General features: G+C 50.8%; 15 pseudogenes; all 15 read right to left on the bottom strand.

Moving 5' to 3' along the window:
* Window positions 1-1,905: 1,905 nt before the first annotated feature.
* On the bottom strand, window positions 1,906-2,025 carry LOC130352308 (5S ribosomal RNA; annotated as a pseudogene).
* A 676-nt stretch (window positions 2,026-2,701) lies between these two features.
* LOC130320613 (5S ribosomal RNA) lies at window positions 2,702-2,821 on the bottom strand (annotated as a pseudogene).
* A 1,282-nt stretch (window positions 2,822-4,103) lies between these two features.
* LOC130324443 (5S ribosomal RNA) lies at window positions 4,104-4,223 on the bottom strand (annotated as a pseudogene).
* A 1,860-nt stretch (window positions 4,224-6,083) lies between these two features.
* On the bottom strand, window positions 6,084-6,203 carry LOC130329075 (5S ribosomal RNA; annotated as a pseudogene).
* A 676-nt stretch (window positions 6,204-6,879) lies between these two features.
* LOC130324436 (5S ribosomal RNA) lies at window positions 6,880-6,999 on the bottom strand (annotated as a pseudogene).
* Window positions 7,000-8,859: 1,860 nt separating this feature from the next.
* LOC130321768 (5S ribosomal RNA) lies at window positions 8,860-8,979 on the bottom strand (annotated as a pseudogene).
* A 676-nt stretch (window positions 8,980-9,655) lies between these two features.
* LOC130324425 (5S ribosomal RNA) lies at window positions 9,656-9,775 on the bottom strand (annotated as a pseudogene).
* A 1,275-nt stretch (window positions 9,776-11,050) lies between these two features.
* Window positions 11,051-11,170, bottom strand: LOC130320593 (5S ribosomal RNA; annotated as a pseudogene).
* An 879-nt stretch (window positions 11,171-12,049) lies between these two features.
* Window positions 12,050-12,169, bottom strand: LOC130320582 (5S ribosomal RNA; annotated as a pseudogene).
* A 486-nt stretch (window positions 12,170-12,655) lies between these two features.
* LOC130353063 (5S ribosomal RNA) lies at window positions 12,656-12,775 on the bottom strand (annotated as a pseudogene).
* Window positions 12,776-14,635: 1,860 nt separating this feature from the next.
* On the bottom strand, window positions 14,636-14,755 carry LOC130329064 (5S ribosomal RNA; annotated as a pseudogene).
* A 685-nt stretch (window positions 14,756-15,440) lies between these two features.
* On the bottom strand, window positions 15,441-15,560 carry LOC130327613 (5S ribosomal RNA; annotated as a pseudogene).
* A 278-nt stretch (window positions 15,561-15,838) lies between these two features.
* On the bottom strand, window positions 15,839-15,958 carry LOC130320571 (5S ribosomal RNA; annotated as a pseudogene).
* Window positions 15,959-17,420: 1,462 nt separating this feature from the next.
* Window positions 17,421-17,540, bottom strand: LOC130321757 (5S ribosomal RNA; annotated as a pseudogene).
* Window positions 17,541-18,216: 676 nt separating this feature from the next.
* On the bottom strand, window positions 18,217-18,336 carry LOC130324414 (5S ribosomal RNA; annotated as a pseudogene).
* Between the last annotated feature and the right edge of the window lie 1,041 nt (window positions 18,337-19,377).

Raw genomic sequence — 19,377 nt, 5'->3', positions numbered from 1 at the left:
AGTCTGCGATCTGACGAGAGCAGGCGCGTTCAGCTTAGGATGGCCGTTGACAGCTTCACGCCCTTTATACTGTGCATTTAAGCATCAATAAATCCATTTCCGAATCGGAGCGAAGGTGGCAACAGATTAAAATGTCAACTGCACCCGGGATTCCCAGCCAGTCTCCCATGCTGGTACTTACCAGGCCCTAAGCTGGGTAGCAGTCTGCGATCTGACGAGACCAGGCGCGTTCAGCTTAGGATGGCGGTTGACAGCTTCACACTTTGTATACTGTGCATTTAAGCATCAATAAATCCTTTTCGGAATCGGAACGGAAGGCGGCAACAGAGCAAAATGTCAACAGCAGCCGGGATTCCCAGCCAGTGTCCCATGCCGGTACTTACAGGCCCTAAGATCTGTACCAGTCTGCGATCTGACGAGAGCAGGCGCGTTAAGCTTAGGATGGCTGTTGACAGCTTCACACCTTGTATACTGTGGATTTAAGCATCAATAAATTATTTTCGGAATCGGAGCAATAGAGCAAAATGTCAACGGCAACAGGGATTCTCAGCCAGTCTCCCATGCCAGTACCTACCGGGCCCTAAGCTGGGTAGCAGTCTGCGATCTGACGAGAGCAGGCGCGTTCAGCTTAGGATGGCCATTGACAGCTTCATGCTTTTTATACTGTGCATTTAAGCATCAATAAATCCTTTTCGGAATCGGAACGGAAGGCGGCAACAGAGCAAAATGTCAACTGCACCCGGGATTCCCAGCCCGTCTCCCATGATGGTACTTACTGGGCCCTAAGCTTGGTAGCAGTCTGCGATCTGACGAGAGCAGGCGCGTTCAGCTTAGGATGGCCGTTGACATCTTCACGCCTTGTATATTGTGGATTTAAGCATCAATAAATATTTTTATTAATCAGAGAGGAAGGCGGCAACAGAGCAAAATGTCAACGGCACCTTGGATTGCCAGCCAGTCTCCCATGCCGTTAACTGCCGGGCAGCAGTCTGCGATCTGAGGAGAGCAGGCACGTTCAGGCTTAGGATGGCCGTTGACAGCTTCACACCCTGTATATTGTGGATTTAAGCATCAATAAATCCTTTTCCGAATCGGAGCGGAAGGCGGCAACAGATTAAAATGTCAACTGCACCCGGGATTCCCAGCCAGTCTCCCATGCTGGTACTTACCAGGCCCTAAGCTGGGTAGCAGTCTGCGATCTGACGAGCGCAGGCGCGTTCAGCTTAGGATGGCCGTTGACAGCTTCTCGCTCTTTATACTGTGCATTTAAGCATCAATAAATCCTTTTCGGAAGGCGGCAACAGAGCAAAATGTCAACGGCAGCCGGGATTCCCAGCCAGTGTCCCATGCCGGTACTTACCGGGCCCTAAGATCTGTAACAGTCTGCGATCTGACGAGAGCAGGCGCGTTAAGCTTAGGATGGCCGTCGACAGCTTCACACCTTGTATACTGTGGATTTAAGCATCAATAAATTCTTTTCAGAATCGGAGCGGAAGGCAGCAATAGAGCAAAATGTCAACGGCACCCGGGATTCCCAGCCAGTCTCCCATGCCAGTACTTACCGGGACCTAAGCTGGGTAGCAGTCTGTGATCTGACGAGAGCAGGCGCGTTCAGCTTAGGCTGGCCATTGACAGCTTCATGCTTTTTATACTGTGCATTTAAGCATCAATAAATCCTTTTCGGAATCGGAGAGGAAGGCGGCAACAGAGCAAAATGTCAATAGCACCTTGGATTGCCAGCCAGTCTCCCATGCCCGCACTTGCCGGGCAGCAGTCTGCGATCTGACAAGAACATGCACATTCAGCTTAGGATAGCCGTAGACTGCTTCACACCTTGTATACTGTGGATTTAAGCATCAATAAAGCCTTTTCGGAATCGGAGCGGAAGGCGGCTACAGAGCAAAATGTCAACAACACCTGGGATTCCCAGCCAGTCTCCCATGCTGGTACTTAACAAGCCCTAAGCTGGGTAGCAGTCTGCGATCTGATGAGAGCAGGCGCGTTCAGCTTAGGATGGCCGTTGACAGCTTCACACTTTGTATACTGTGCATTTAAGCATCAATAAATCCTTTTCAGAATCGGAACGGAAGGCGGCAACAGAGCAAAATGTCAACGGCAGCCGGGATTCCCAGACAGTGTCCCATGCCGGTACTTACCGGGCCCTAAGATCTGTACCAGTCTGCGATCTGACGAGAGCAGGCACGTTAAGCTTAGGATGGCCGTCGACAGCTACACACCTTGTATACTGTGGATTTAAGCATCAATAAATTCTTTTCGGAATCGGAGCGGAAGGCAGCAATAGAGCAAAATGTCCACGGCACTTGGGATTCCCAGCCAGTCTCCCATGCCAGTACTTACCGGGCCCTGGGCTGGGTAGCAGTCTGCGATCTGACGAGAGCAGGCACGTTCAGCTTAGGATGGCCATTGACAGCTTCATGCTTTTTATACTGTGCATTTAAGCATCAATAAATCCTTTTCGGAATCGGAGAGGAAGGCGGCAACAGAGCAAAATGTCAATAGCACCTTGGATTGCCAGCCAGTCTCCCATGCCCGCACTTTCCGGGCAGCAGTCTGCGATCTGACAAGAACAGGCACATTCAGCTTAGGATAGCCGTAGACTGCTTCACACCCTGTATACTGTGGATTTAAGCATCAATAAAGCCTTTTCGGAATCGGAGCGGAAGGCGGCTACAGAGCAAAATGTCAACAACACCTGGGATTCCCAGCCAGTCTCCCATGCTGGTACTTACCGGGCCCTAAGCTGGGTAGCAGTCTGCGATCTGACGAGAGCAGGCGCGTTCAGCTTAGGATGGCCGTTGACAGCTTCATGCCCTTTATACTGTGCATTTAAGCATCAATAAATCCTTTTCCGAATCGTAGAGGAAGGCGGCAACAGATTAAAATGTCAACTGCACCTGGGATTCCCAGCCAGTCTCCCATGCTGGTACTTACCAGGCCCTAAGCTGGGTATCAGTCTGTGATCTGACGAGAGCAGGCGCGTTCAGCTTAGGATGGCCGTTGACAGCTTCACACTTTGTATACTGTGCATTTAAGCATCAATAAATCCTTTTCGGAATCGGAACGGAAGGCGGCAACAGAGCAAAATGTCAACGGCAGCCGGGATTCCCAGCCAGTGTCCCATGCTAGTACTTACCGGGCCCTAAGATCTGTACCAGTCTGCGATCTGACGAGAGCAGGCGCGTTAAGCTTAGGATGGCCGTCGACAGCTTCACACCTTGTATACTGTGGATTTAAGCATCAATAAATTATTTTCGGAATCGGAGCGGAAGGCAGCAATAGAGCAAAATGTCAACGGCACCCGTGATTCCCAGCCAGTCTCCCATGCCAGTACTTACCGGGCCCTAAGCTGGGTAGCCGTCTTCGATCTGACGAGAGCAGGCACGTTCAGCTTAGGATGGCCATTGACAGCTTCATGCTTTTTATACTGTGCATTTAAGCATCAATAAATCCTTTTCGGAATCGGAGAGGAAGGCGGCAACAGAGCAAAATGTCAATAGCACCTTGGATTGCCAGCTAGTCTCCCATGCCCGTATTTGCCGGGCAGCAGTCTGCCATCTGACAAGAACAGGCACATTCAGCTTAGGATAGCCGTAGACGGCTTCACACCCTGCATACTGTGGATTTAAGCATCAATAAATCCTTTTCGGAATCGAAGCGGAAGGCGGCTACAGAGCAAAACGTCAACAACACCTGGGATTCCAAGCCAGTCTCCCATGCTGGTACTTACCGGGCCCTAAGCTGGGTAGCAGTCTGCGATCTGACGAGTGTAGGCGCGTTCAGCTTAGGATGGCCGTTGACAGCTTCACACCCTGTATACTGTGGATTTAAGCATCAATAAATCCTTTTCCGAATCGGCGCAGAAGGCGGCAACAGATTAAAATGTCAACTGCACACGGGATTCTCAGCCAGTCTCCCATGCTGGTACTTACCAGGCCCTAAGCTGGGTGTCAGTCTGCGATCTGACGAGAGCAGGCGCGTTCAGCTTAGGATGGCCGTTGACAGCTTCACACTTTGTATACTGTGTATTTAAGCATCAATAAATCCTTTTCGGAATCGGAAACGGAGGCGGCAACAGAGCAAAATGTCAACGGCACCCGGGATTCCCAGCCAGTCTCCCATGCCAGTACTTACCGGGCCCTAAGCTGGGTAGCAGTCTGCGATCTGACGAGAGCAGGCGCGTTCAGCTTAAGATGGCCGTTGACATCTTCACGCCTTGCATACTGTGGATTTAAGCATCAATAAATATTTTTTTTAATCGGAGAGGAAGGCGGCAACAGAGCAAAATGTCAATAGCACCTTGGATTGCCAGCCAGTCTCCCCTGCCCGTACTTGCCGGGCAGCAGTCTGTGATCTGACAAGAACAGGCGCATTCAGCTTAGGATAGCCGTAGACGGCTTCACACCCTGTATATTGTGGATTTAAGCATCAATAAATCCTTTTCGGAATCGGAGCAAAATGTCTACAGAGCTACAGAGCAAAATGTCAACAACACCTGAGATTCCCAGCCAGTCTCCCATGCTGGTACTTACCGGGCCCTAAGCAGGGTAGCAGTCTGCGATCTGACGAGAGCAGGCGCGTTCAGCTTAGGATGGCCGTTGACAGCTTCACGCCCTTTATACTGCGCATTTAAGCATCAATAAATCCATTTCCGAATCGGAGCGGAAGGCGGCAACAGATTAAAATGTCAACTGCACCCGGGATTCCCAGCCAGTCTCCCATGCTGGTACTTACAAGGCCCTAAGCTGGGTAGCAGTCTGCGATCTGACGAGACCAGGCGCGTTCAGCTTAGGATGGCGGTTGACAGCTTCACACTTTGTATACTGTGCATTTAAGCATCAATAAATCCTTTTCGGAATCGGAACGGAAGGCGGCAACAGAGCAAAATGTCAACAGCAGCCGGGATTCCCAGCCAGTGTCCCATGCCGGTACTTACAGGCCCTAAGATCTGTACCAGTCTGCGATCTGACGAGAGCAGGCGCGTTAAGCTTAGGATGGCTGTTGACAGCTTCACACCTTGTATACTGTGGATTTAAGCATCAATAAATTATTTTCGGAATCGGAGCAATAGAGCAAAATGTCAACGGCAACAGGGATTCTCAGCCAGTCTCCCATGCCAGTACTTACCGGGCCCTAAGCTGGGTAGCAGTCTGCGATCTGACGAGAGCAGGCGCGTTCAGCTTAGGATGGCCATTGACAGCTTCATGCTTTTTATACTGTGCATTTAAGCATCAATAAATCCTTTTCGGAATCGGAACGGAAGGCGGAACAGAGCAAAATGTCAACTGCACCCGGGATTCCCAGCCCGTCTCCCATGATGGTACTTACTGGGCCCTAAGCTTGGTAGCAGTCTGCGATCTGACGAGAGCAGGCGCGTTCAGCTTAGGATGGCCGTTGACATCTTCACGCCTTGTATATTGTGGATTTAAGCATCAATAAATATTTTTATTAATCAGAGAGGAAGGCGGCAACAGAGCAAAATGTCAACGGCACCTTGGATTGCCAGCCAGTCTCCCATGCCGTTAACTGCCGGGCAGCAGTCTGCGATCTGAGGAGAGCAGGCACGTTCAGGCTTAGGATGGCCGTTGACAGCTTCACACCCTGTATATTGTGGATTTAAGCATCAATAAATCCTTTTCCGAATCGGAGCGGAAGGCGGCAACAGATTAAAATGTCAACTGCACCCGGGATTCCCAGCCAGTCTCCCATGCTGGTACTTACCAGGCCCTAAGCTGGATAGCAGTCTGCGATCTGACGAGCGCAGGCGCGTTCAGCTTAGGATGGCCGTTGACAGCTTCTCGCCCTTTATACTGTGCATTTAAGCATCAATAAATCCTTTTCGGAAGGCGGCAACAGAGCAAAATGTCAACGGCAGCCGGGATTCCCAGCCAGTGTCCCATGCCGGTACTTACCGGGCCCTAAGATCTGTAACAGTCTGCGATCTGACGAGAGCAGGCGCGTTAAGCTTAGGATGGCCGTCGACAGCTTCACACCTTGTATACTGTGGATTTAAGCATCAATAAATTCTTTTCGGAATCGGAGCGGAAGGCAGCAATAGAGCAAAATGTCCACGGCACCTGGGATTCCCAGCCAGTCTCCCATGCCAGTACTTACCGGGCCCTAAGCTGGGTAGCAGTCTGCGATCTGACGAGAGCAGGCGCGTTCAGCTTAGGATGGCCATTGACAGCTTCTTGCTTTTTATACTGTGCATTTAAGCATCAATAAATCCTTTTCGGAATCGGAGAGGAAGGCGGCAACAGAGCAAAATGTCAATAGCACCTTGGATTGCCAGCTAGTCTCCCATGCCCGTATTTGCCGGGCAGCAGTCTGCGATCTGACAAGAACAGGCACATTCAGCTTAGGATAGCCGTAGACGGCTTCACACCCTGCATACTGTGGATTTAAGCATCAATAAAGCCTTTTCGGAATCGAAGCGGAAGGCGGCTACAGAGCAAAATGTCAACAACACCTGGGATTCCCAGCCAGTCTCCCATGCTGGTACTTACCGGGCCCTAAGCTGGGTAGCAGTCTGCGCTCTGACGAGAGCTGGCGCGTTCAGCTTAGGATGGCCGTTGACAGCTTCACACCCTGTATACTGTGGATTTAAGCATCAATAAATCCTTTTCCGAATCGGCGCAGAAGGCGGCAACAGATTAAAATGTCAACTGCACACGGGATTCTCAGCCAGTCTCCCATGCTGGTACTTACCAGGCCCTAAGCTGGGTGTCAGTCTGCGATCTGACGAGAGCAGGCGCGTTCAGCTTAGGATGGCCGTTGACAACTTCACGCTTTGTATACTGTGTATTTAAGCATCAATAAATCCTTTTCGGAATCGGAAACGGAGGCGGCAACAGAGCAAAATGTCAACGGCACCCGGGATTCCCAGCCAGTCTCCCATGCCAGTACTTACCGGGCCCTAAGCTGGGTAGCAGTCTGCGATCTGACGAGAGCAGGCGCGTTCAGCTTAAGATGGCCGTTGACATCTTCACGCCTTGCATACTGTGGATTTAAGCATCAATAAATATTTTTTTTAATCGGAGAGGAAGGCGGCAACAGAGCAAAATGTCAATAGCACCTTGGATTGCCAGCCAGTCTCCCCTGCCCGTACTTGCCGGGCAGCAGTCTGCGATCTGACAAGAACAGGCGCATTCAGCTTAGGATAGCCGTAGACGGCTTCACACCCTGTATATTGTGGATTTAAGCATCAATAAATCCTTTTCGGAATCGGAGCAAAATGTCTACAGAGCTACAGAGCAAAATGTCAACAACACCTGAGATTCCCAGCCAGTCTCCCATGCTGGTACTTACCGGGCCCTAAGCAGGGTAGCAGTCTGCGATCTGACGAGAGCAGGCGCGTTCAGCTTAGGATGGCCGTTGACAGCTTCACGCCCTTTATACTGCGCATTTAAGCATCAATAAATCCATTTCCGAATCGGAGCGGAAGGCGGCAACAGATTAAAATGTCAACTGCACCCGGGATTCCCAGCCAGTCTCCCATGCTGGTACTTACCAGGCCCTAAGCTGGGTAGCAGTCTGCGATCTGACGAGACCAGGCGCGTTCAGCTTAGGATGGCGGTTGACAGCTTCACACTTTGTATACTGTGCATTTAAGCATCAATAAATCCTTTTCGGAATCGGAACGGAAGGCGGCAACAGAGCAAAATGTCAACAGCAGCCGGGATTCCCAGCCAGTGTCCCATGCCGGTACTTACAGGCCCTAAGATCTGTACCAGTCTGCGATCTGACGAGAGCAGGCGCGTTAAGCTTAGGATGGCTGTTGACAGCTTCACACCTTGTATACTGTGGATTTAAGCATCAATAAATTATTTTCGGAATCGGAGCAATAGAGCAAAATGTCAACGGCAACAGGGATTCTCAGCCAGTCTCCCATGCCAGTACTTACCGGGCCCTAAGCTGGGTAGCAGTCTGCGATCTGACGAGAGCAGGCGCGTTCAGCTTAGGATGGCCATTGACAGCTTCATGCTTTTTATACTGTGCATTTAAGCATCAATAAATCCTTTTCGGAATCGGAACGGAAGGCGGAACAGAGCAAAATGTCAACTGCACCCGGGATTCCCAGCCCGTCTCCCATGATGGTACTTACTGGGCCCTAAGCTTGGTAGCAGTCTGCGATCTGACGAGAGCAGGCGCGTTCAGCTTAGGATGGCCGTTGACATCTTCACGCCTTGTATATTGTGGATTTAAGCATCAATAAATATTTTTATTAATCAGAGAGGAAGGCGGCAACAGAGCAAAATGTCAACGGCACCTTGGATTGCCAGCCAGTCTCCCATGCCGTTAACTGCCAGGCAGCAGTCTGCGATCTGAGGAGAGCAGGCACGTTCAGGCTTAGGATGGCCGTTGACAGCTTCACACCCTGTATATTGTGGATTTAAGCATCAATAAATCCTTTTCCGAATCGGAGCGGAAGGCGGCAACAGATTAAAATGTCAACTGCACCCGGGATTCCCAGCCAGTCTCCCATGCTGGTACTTACCAGGCCCTAAGCTGGGTAGCAGTCTGCGATCTGACGAGCGCAGGCGCGTTCAGCTTAGGATGGCCGTTGACAGCTTCTCGCCCTTTATACTGTGCATTTAAGCATCAATAAATCCTTTTCGGAAGGCGGCAACAGAGCAAAATGTCAACGGCAGCCGGGATTCCCAGCCAGTGTCCCATGCCGGTACTTACCGGGCCCTAAGATCTGTAACAGTCTGCGATCTGACGAGAGCAGGCGCGTTAAGCTTAGGATGGCCGTCGACAGCTTCACACCTTGTATACTGTGGATTTAAGCATCAATAAATTCTTTTCGGAATCGGAGCGGAAGGCAGCAATAGAGCAAAATGTCCACGGCACCTGGGATTCCCAGCCAGTCTCCTATGCCAGTACTTACCGGGCCCTAAGCTGGGTAGCAGTCTGCGATCTGACGAGAGCAGGCGCGTTCAGCTTAGGATGGCCATTGACAGCTTCTTGCTTTTTATACTGTGCATTTAAGCATCAATAAATCCTTTTCGGAATCGGAGAGGAAGGCGGCAACAGAGCAAAATGTCAATAGCACCTTGGATTGCCAGCTAGTCTCCCATGCCCGTATTTGCCGGGCAGCAGTCTGCGATCTGACAAGAACAGGCACATTCAGCTTAGGATAGCCGTAGACGGCTTCACACCCTGCATACTGTGGATTTAAGCATCAATAAATCCTTTTCGGAATCGAAGCGGAAGGCGGCTACAGAGCAAAATGTCAACAACACCTGGGATTCCCAGCCAGTCTCCCATGCTGGTACTTACCGGGCCCTAAGCTGGGTAGCAGTCTGCGATCTGACGAGAGCTGGCGCGTTCAGCTTAGGATGGCCGTTGACAGCTTCACACCCTGTATACTGTGGATTTAAGCATCAATAAATCCTTTTCCGAATCGGCGCAGAAGGCGGCAACAGATTAAAATGTCAACTGCACACGGGATTCTCAGCCAGTCTCCCATGCTGGTACTTACCAGGCCCTAAGCTGGGTGTCAGTCTGCGATCTGACGAGAGCAGGCGCGTTCAGCTTAGGATGGCCGTTGACAGCTTCACACTTTGTATACTGTGTATTTAAGCATCAATAAATCCTTTTCGGAATCGGAAACGGAGGCGGCAACAGAGCAAAATGTCAACGGCACCCGGGATTCCCAGCCAGTCTCCCATGCCAGTACTTACCGGGCCCTAAGCTGGGTAGCAGTCTGCGATCTGACGAGAGCAGGCGCGTTCAGCTTAAGATGGCCGTTGACATCTTCACGCCTTTTATACTGTGGATTTAAGCATCAATAAATATTTTTTTTAATCGGAGAGGAAGGCGGCAACAGAGCAAAATGTCAATAGCACCTTGGATTGCCAGCCAGTCTCCCCTGCCCGTACTTGCCGGGCAGCAGTCTGCGATCTGACAAGAACAGGCGCATTCAGCTTAGGATAGCCGTAGACGGCTTCACACCCTGTATATTGTGGATTTAAGCATCAATAAATCCTTTTCGGAATCGGAGCAAAATGTCTACAGAGCTACAGAGCAAAATGTCAACAACACCTGAGATTCCCAGCCAGTCTCCCATGCTGGTACTTACCGGGCCCTAAGCAGGGTAGCAGTCTGCGTTCTGACGAGAGCAGGCGCGTTCAGCTTAGGATGGCCGTTGACAGCTTCACGCCCTTTATACTGTGCATTTAAGCATCAATAAATCCATTTCCGAATCGGAGCGAAGGCGGCAACAGATTAAAATGTCATCTGCACCCGGGATTCCCAGCCAGTCTCCCATGCTGGTACTTACCAGGCCCTAAGCTGGGTAGCAGTCTGCGATCTGACGAGACCAGGCGCGTTCAGCTTAGGATGGCGGTTGACAGCTTCACACTTTGTATACTGTGCATTTAAGCATCAATAAATCCTTTTCGGAATCGGAACGGAAGGCGGCAACAGAGCAAAATGTCAACGGCAGCCGGGATTCCCAGCCAGTGTCCTATGCCGGTACTTACCGGGCCCTAAGATCTGTACCAGTCTGCGATCTGACGAGAGCAGGCGCGTTAAGCTTAGGATGGCCGTCGACAGCTACACACCTTGTATACTGTGGATTTAAGCATCAATAAATTCTTTTCGGAATCGGAGCGGAAGGCAGCAATAGAGCAAAATGTCCACGGCACTTGGGATTCCCAGCCAGTCTCCCATGCCAGTACTTACCAGGCCCTAAGCTGGGTAGCAGTCTGCGATCTGACGAGAGCAGGCACGTTCAGCTTAGGATGGCCATTGACAGCTTCATGCTTTTTATACTGTGCATTTAAGCATCAATAAATCCTTTTCGGAATCGGAGAGGAAGGCGGCAACAGAGCAAAATGTCAATAGCACCTTGGATTGCCAGCCAGTCTCCCATGCCCGTACTTTCCGGGCAGCAGTCTGCGATCTGACAAGAACAGGCACATTCAGCTTAGGATAGCCGTGAGCGGCTTCACACCCTGTATACTGTGGATTTAAGCATCAATAAATCCTTTTCGGAATCGAAGCGGAAGGCGGCTACAGAGCAAAATGTCAACAACACCTGGGATTCCCAGCCAGTCTCCCATGCTGGTACTTACCGGGCCCTAAGCTGGGTAGCAGTCTGCGATCTGACGAGAGCAGGCGCGTTCAGCTTAGGATGGCCGTTGACAGCTTCACGCCCTGTATACTGTGGATTTAAGCATTAATAAATCCTTTTCCGAATTGGAGCGGAAGGTGGCAACAGATTAAAATGTCAACTGCACCCGGGATTCCCAGCCAGTCTCCCATGCTGGTACTTACCAGGCCCTAAGCTGGGTATCAGTCTGCGATCTGACGAGAGCAGGCGCGTTCAGCTTAGGATGGCCGTTGACAGCTTCACACTTTGTATACTGTGCATTTAAGCATCAATAAATCCTTTTCGGAATCGGAAACGGAAGGCGGCAACAGAGCAAAATGTCAACGGCAGCCGGGATTCCCAGCCAGTGTCCCATGCCGGTACTTACCGGGCCCTAAGATCTGTACCAGTCTGCGATCTGACAAGAGCAGGCGCGTTAAGCTTAGGATGGCCGTCGACAGTTTCACACCTTGTATACTGTGGATTTAAGCATCAATAAATTATTTTCGGAATCGGAGCGGAAGGCAGCAATAGAGCAAAATGTCAACGGCACCCGGGATTCCCAGCCAGTCTCCCATGCCAGTACTTACCGGGACCTAAGCTGGGTAGCAGTCTGTGATCTGACGAGAGCAGGCGCGTTCAGCTTAGGATGGCCATTGACAGCTTCATGCTTTTTATACTGTGCATTTAAGCATCAATAAATCCTTTTCGGAATCGGAGAGGAAGGCGGCAACAGAGCAAAATGTCAATAGCAACTTGGATTGCCAGCCATTCTCCCATGCCCGCACTTGCCGGGCAGCAGTCTGCGATCTGACAAGAACAGGCACATTCAGCTTAGGATAGCCGTAGACTGCTTCACACCCTGTATACTGTGGATTTAAGCATCAATAAAGCCTTTTCGGAATCGGAGCGGAAGGCGGCTACAGAGCAAAATGTCAACAACACCTGGGATTCCCAGCCAGTCTCCCATGCTGGTACTTACCGGGCCCTAAGCTGGGTAGCAGTCTGCGATCTGACGAGAGCAGGCGCGTTCAGCTTAGGATGGCCGTTGACAGCTACATGCCCTTTATACTGTGCATTTAAGCATCAATAAATCCTTTTCCGAATCGGAGAGGAAGGCGGCAACAGATTAAAATGTCAACTGCACCTGGGATTCCCAGCCAGTCTCCCATGCTGGTACTTACCAGGCCCTAAGCTGGGTATCAGTCTGTGATCTGACGAGAGCAGGCGCGTTCAGCTTAGGATGGCCGTTGACAGCTTCACACTTTGTATACTGTGCATTTAAGCATCAATAAATCCTTTTCGGAATCGGAACGGAAGGCGGCAACAGAGCAAAATGTCAACGGCAGCCGGGATTCCCAGCCAGTGTCCCATGCTAGTACTTACCGGGCCCTAAGATCTGTACCAGTCTGCGATCTGACGAGAGCAGGCGCGTTAAGCTTAGGATGGCCGTCGACAGCTTCACACCTTGTATACTGTGGATTTAAGCATCAATAAATTATTTTCGGAATCGGAAACGGAGGCGGCAACAGAGCAAAATGTCAACGGCACCCGGGATTCCCAGCCAGTCTCCCATGCCAGTACTTACCGGGCCCTAAGCTGGGTAGCAGTCTGCGATCTGACGAGAGCAGGTGCGTTCAGCTTAAGATGGCCGTTGACATCTTCACGCCTTGCATACTGTGGATTTAAGCATCAATAAATATTTTTTTTAATCGGAGAGGAAGGCGGCAACAGAGCAAAATGTCAATAGCACCTTGGATTGCCAGCCAGTCTCCCCTGCCCGTACTTGCCGGGCAGCAGTCTGCGATCTGACAAGAACAGGCGCATTCAGCTTAGGATAGCCGTAGACGGCTTCACACCCTGTATATTGTGGATTTAAGCATCAATAAATCCTTTTCGGAATCGGAGCAAAATGTCTACAGAGCTACAGAGCAAAATGTCAACAACACCTGAGATTCCCAGCCAGTCTCCCATGCTGGTACTTACCGGGCCCTAAGCAGGGTAGCAGTCTGCGATCTGACGAGAGCAGGCGCGTTCAGCTTAGGATGGCCGTTGACAGCTTCACGCCCTTTATACTGCGCATTTAAGCATCAATAAATCCATTTCCGAATCGGAGCGGAAGGCGGCAACAGATTAAAATGTCAACTGCACCCGGGATTCCCAGCCAGTCTCCCATGCTGGTACTTACCAGGCCCTAAGCTGGGTAGCAGTCTGCGATCTGACGAGACCAGGCACGTTCAGCTTGGGATGGCGGTTGACAGCTTCACACTTTGTATACTGTGCATTTAAGCATCAATAAATCCTTTTCGGAATCGGAACGGAAGGCGGCAACAGAGCAAAATGTCAACAGCAGCCGGGATTCCCAGCCAGTGTCCCATGCCGGTACTTACAGGCCCTAAGATCTGTACCAGTCTGCGATCTGACGAGAGCAGGCGCGTTAAGCTTAGGATGGCTGTTGACAGCTTCACACCTTGTATACTGTGGATTTAAGCATCAATAAATTATTTTCGGAATCGGAGCAATAGAGCAAAATGTCAACGGCAACAGGGATTTTCAGCCAGTCTCCCATGCCAGTACTTACCGGGCCCTAAGCTGGGTAGCAGTCTGCGATCTGACGAGAGCAGGCGCGTTCAGCTTAGGATGGCCATTGACAGCTTCATGCTTTTTATACTGTGCATTTAAGCATCAATAAATCCTTTTCGGAATCGGAACGGAAGGCGGAACAGAGCAAAATGTCAACTGCACCCGGGATTCCCAGCCCGTCTCCCATGATGGTACTTACTGGGCCCTAAGCTTGGTAGCAGTCTGCGATCTGACGAGAGCAGGCGCGTTCAGCTTAGGATTGCCGTTGACATCTTCACGCCTTGTATATTGTGGATTTAAGCATCAATAAATATTTTTATTAATCAGAGAGGAAGGCGGCAACAGAGCAAAATGTCAACGGCACCTTGGATTGCCAGCCAGTCTCCCATGCCGTTAACTGCTGGGCAGCAGTCTGCGATCTGAGGAGAGCAGGCACGTTCAGGCTTAGGATGGCCATTGACAGCTTCACACCCTGTATATTGTGGATTTAAGCATCAATAAATCCTTTTCCGAATCGGAGCGGAAGGCGGCAACAGATTAAAATGTCAACTGCACCCGGGATTCCCAGCCAGTCTCCCATGCTGGTACTTACCAGGCCCTAAGCTGGGTAGCAGTCTGCGATCTGACGAGCGCAGGCGCGTTCAGCTTAGGATGGCCGTTGACAGCTTCTCGCCCTTTATACTGTGCATTTAAGCATCAATAAATCCTTTTCGGAAGGCGGCAACAGAGCAAAATGTCAACGGCAGCCGGGATTCCCAGCCAGTGTCCCATGCCGGTACTTACCGGGCCCTAAGATCTGTAACAGTCTGCGATCTGACGAGAGCAGGCGCGTTAAGCTTAGGATGGCCGTCGACAGCTTCACACCTTGTATACTGTGGATTTAAGCATCAATAAATTCTTTTCGGAATCGGAGCGGAAGGCAGCAATAGAGCAAAATGTCCACGGCACCTGGGATTCCCAGCCAGTCTCCCATGCCAGTACTTACCGGGCCCTAAGCTGGGTAGCAGTCTGCGATCTGACGAGAGCAGGCGCGTTCAGCTTAGGATGGCCATTGACAGCTTCTTGCTTTTTATACTGTGCATTTAAGCATCAATAAATCCTTTTCGGAATCGGAGAGGAAGGCGGCAACAGAGCAAAATGTCAATAGCACCTTGGATTGCCAGCTAGTCTCCCATGCCCGTATTTGCCGGGCAGCAGTCTGCGATCTGACAAGAACAGGCACATTCAGCTTAGGATAGCCGTAGACGGCTTCACACCCTGCATACTGTGGATACTGTGGATTTAAGCATCAATAAATCCTTTTCGGAATCGAAGCGGAAGGCGGCTACAGAGCAAAATGTCAACAACACCTGGGATTCCCAGCCAGTCTCCCATGCTGGTACTTACCGGGCCCTAAGCTGGGTAGCAGTCTGCGATCTGACGAGAGCTGGCGCGTTCAGCTTAGGATGGCCGTTGACAGCTTCACACCCTGTATACTGTGGATTTAAGCATCAATAAATCCTTTTCCGAATCGGCGCAGAAGGCGGCAACAGATTAAAATGTCAACTGCACACGGGATTCTCAGCCAGTCTCCCATGCTGGTACTTACCAGGCCCTAAGCTGGGTGTCAGTCTGCGATCTGACGAGAGCAGGCACGTTCAGCTTAGGATGGCCGTTGACAGCTTCACGCTTTGTATACTGTGTATTTAAGCATCAATAAAGCCTTTTCGGAATCGGAAACGGAGGCGGCAACAGAGCAAAATGTCAACAGCACCCGGGATTCCCAGCCAGTCTCCCATGCCAGTACTTACCGGGCCCTAAGCTGGGTAGCAGTCTGCGATCTGACGAGAGCAGGCGCATTCAGCTTAAGATGGCCGTTGACATCTTCACGCCTTGCATACTGTGGATTTAAGCATCAATAAATATTTTTTTTAATCGGAGAGGAAGGCGGCAACAGAGCAAAATGTCAATAGCACCTTGGATTGCCAGCCAGTCTCCCCTGCCCGTACTTGCCGGGCAGCAGTCTGCGATCTGACAAGAACAGGCGCATTCAGCTTAGGATAGCCGTAGACGGCTTCACACCCTGTATATTGTGGATTTAAGCATCAATAAATCCTTTTCGGAATCGGAGCAAAATGTCTACAGAGCTACAGAGCAAAATGTCAACAACACCTGGGATTCCCAGCCAGTCTCCCATGCTGGTACTTACCGGGCCCTAAGCTGGGTAGCAGTCTGCGATCTGACGAGAGCAGGCGCGTTCAGCTTAGGATGGCCGTTGACAGCTTCACGCCCTTTATACTGCGCATTTAAGCATCAATAAATCCATTTCCGAATCGGAGCGGAAGGCGGCAACAGATTAAAATGTCAACTGCACCCGGGATTCCCAGCCAGTCTCCCATGCTGGTACTTACCAGGCCCTAAGCTGGGTAGCAGTCTGCGATCTGACGAGACCAGGCGCGTTCAGCTTAGGATGGCGGTTGACAGCTTCACACTTTGTATACTGTGCATTTAAGCATCAATAAATCCTTTTCGGAATCGGAACGGAAGGCGGCAACAGAGCAAAATGTCAACAGCAGCCGGGATTCCCAGCCAGTGTCCCATGCCGGTACTTACAGGCCCTAAGATCTGTACCAGTCTGCGATCTGACGAGAGCAGGCGCGTTAAGCTTAGGATGGCTGTTGACAGCTTCACACCTTGTATACTGTGGATTTAAGCATCAATAAATTATTTTCGGAATCGGAGCAATAGAGCAAGATGTCAACGGCAACAGGGATTCTCAGCCAGTCTCCCATGCCAGTACTTACCGGGCCCTAAGCTGGGTAGCAGTCTGCGATCTGACGAGAGCAGGCGCGTTCAGCTTAGGATGGCCATTGACAGCTTCATGCTTTTTATACTGTGCATTTAAGCATCAATAAATCCTTTTCGGAATCGGAACGGAAGGCGGAACAGAGCAAAATGTCAACTGCACCCGGGATTCCCAGCCCGTCTCCCATGATGGTACTTACTGGGCCCTAAGCTTGGTAGCAGTCTGCGATCTGACGAGAGCAGGCGCGTTCAGCTTAGGATGGCCGTTGACATCTTCACGCCTTGTATATTGTGGATTTAAGCATCAATAAATATTTTTATTAATCAGAGAGGAAGGCGGCAACAGAGCAAAATGTCAACGGCACCTTGGATTGCCAGCCAGTCTCCCATGCCGTTAACTGCCGGGCAGCAGTCTGCGATCTGAGGTGAGCAGGCACGTTCAGGCTTAGGATGGCCGTTGACAGCTTCACACCCTGTATATTGTGGATTTAAGCATCAATAAATCCTTTTCCGAATCGGAGCGGAAGGCGGCAACAGATTAAAATGTCAACTGCACCCGGGATTCCCAGCCAGTCTCCCATGCTGGTACTTACCAGGCCCTAAGCTGGGTAGCAGTCTGCGATCTGACGAGCGCAGGCGCGTTCAGCTTAGGATGGCCGTTGACAGCTTCTCGCCCTTTATACTGTGCATTTAAGCATCAATAAATCCTTTTCGGAAGGCGGCAACAGAGCAAAATGTCAACGGCAGCCGGGATTCCCAGCCAGTGTCCCATGCCGGTACTTACCGGGCCCTAAGATCTGTAACAGTCTGCGATCTGACGAGAGCAGGCGCGTTAAGCTTAGGATGGACGTCGACAGCTTCACACCTTGTATACTGTGGATTTAAGCATCAATAAATTCTTTTCGGAATCGGAGCGGAAGGCAGCAATAGAGCAAAATGTCCACGGCACCTGGGATTCCCAGCCAGTCTCCTATGCCAGTACTTACCGGGCCCTAAGCTGGGTAGCAGTCTGCGATCTGACGAGAGCAGGCGCGTTCAGCTTAGGATGGCCATTGACAGCTTCTTGCTTTTTATACTGTGCATTTAAGCATCAATAAATCCTTTTCGGAATCGGAGAGGAAGGCGGCAACAGAGCAAAATGTCAATAGCACCTTGGATTGCCAGCTAGTCTCCCATGCCCGTATTTGCCGGGCAGCAGTCTGCGATCTGACAAGAACAGGCACATTCAGCTTAGGATAGCCGTAGACGGCTTCACACCCTGCATACTGTGGATTTAAGCATCAATAAATCCTTTTCGGAATCGAAGCGGAAGGCGGCTACAGAGCAAAATGTCAACAACACCTGGGATTCCCAGCCAGTCTCCCATGCTGGTACTTACCGGGCCCTAAGCTGGGTAGCAGTCTGCGATCTGACGAGAGCTGGCGCGTTCAGCTTAGGATGGCCGTTGACAGCTTCACACCCTGTATACTGTGGATTTAAGCATCAATAAATTATTTTCCGAATCGGCGCAGAAGGCGGCAACAGATTAAAATGTCAACTGCACACGGGATTCTCAGCCAGTCTCCCATGCTGGTACTTACCAGGCCCTAAGCTGGGTGTCAGTCTGCGATCTGACGAGAGCAGGCGCGTTCAGCTTAGGATGGCCGTTGACAGCTTCACACTTTGTATACTGTGTATTTAAGCATCAATAAATCCTTTTCGGAATCGGAAACGGAGGCGGCAACAGAGCAAAATGTCAACGGCACCCGGGATTCCCAGCCAGTCTCCCATGCCAGTACTTACCGGGCCCTAAGCTGGGTAGCAGTCTGCGATCTGACGAGAGCAGGCGCGTTCAGCTTAAGATGGCCGTTGACATCTTCACGCCTTTTATACTGTGGATTTAAGCATCAATAAATATTTTTTTTAATCGGAGAGGAAGGCGGCAACAGAGCAAAATGTCAATAGCACCTTGGATTGCCAGCCAGTCTCCCCTGCCCGTACTTGCCGGGCAGCAGTCTGCGATCTGACAAGAACAGGCGCATTCAGCTTAGGATAGCCGTAGACGGCTTCACACCCTGTATATTGTGGATTTAAGCATCAATAAATCCTTTTCGGAATCGGAGCAAAATGTCTACAGAGCTACAGAGCAAAATGTCAACAACACCTGAGATTCCCAGCCAGTCTCCCACGCTGGTACTTACCGGGCCCTAAGCAGGGTAGCAGTCTGCGTTCTGACGAGAGCAGGCGCGTTCAGCTTAGGATGGCCGTTGACAGCTTCACGCCCTTTATACTGTGCATTTAAGCATCAATAAATCCATTTCCGAATCGGAGCGAAGGCGGCAACAGATTAAAATGTCATCTGCACCCGGGATTCCCAGCCAGTCTCCCATGCTGGTACTTACCAGGCCCTAAGCTGGGTAGCAGTCTGCGATCTGACGAGACCAGGCGCGTTCAGCTTAGGATGGCGGTTGACAGCTTCACACTTTGTATACTGTGCATTTAAGCATCAATAAATCCTTTTCGGAATCGGAACGGAAGGCGGCAACAGAGCAAAATGTCAACGGCAGCCGGGATTCCCAGCCAGTGTCCTATGCCGGTACTTACCGGGCCCTAAGATCTGTACCAGTCTGCGATCTGACGAGAGCAGGCGCGTTAAGCTTAGGATGGCCGTCGACAGCTACACACCTTGTATACTGTGGATTTAAGCATCAATAAATTCTTTTCGGAATCGGAGCGGAAGGCAGCAATAGAGCAAAATGTCCACGGCACTTGGGATTCCCAGCCAGTCTCCCATGCCAGTACTTACCGGGCCCTAAGCTGGGTAGCAGTCTGCGATCTGACGAGAGCAGGCACGTTCAGCTTAGGATGGCCATTGACAGCTTCATGCTTTTTATACTGTGCATTTAAGCATCAAT

Source organism: Hyla sarda, chromosome 1 (genome assembly GCF_029499605.1).
Source record: "Hyla sarda isolate aHylSar1 chromosome 1, aHylSar1.hap1, whole genome shotgun sequence".
In the NCBI taxonomy this organism is placed as follows: domain Eukaryota; kingdom Metazoa; phylum Chordata; class Amphibia; order Anura; family Hylidae; genus Hyla; species Hyla sarda.
Note: the sequence above shows the minus strand (reverse complement) of the source record. Positions and strands in the feature narration are given on the sequence as shown.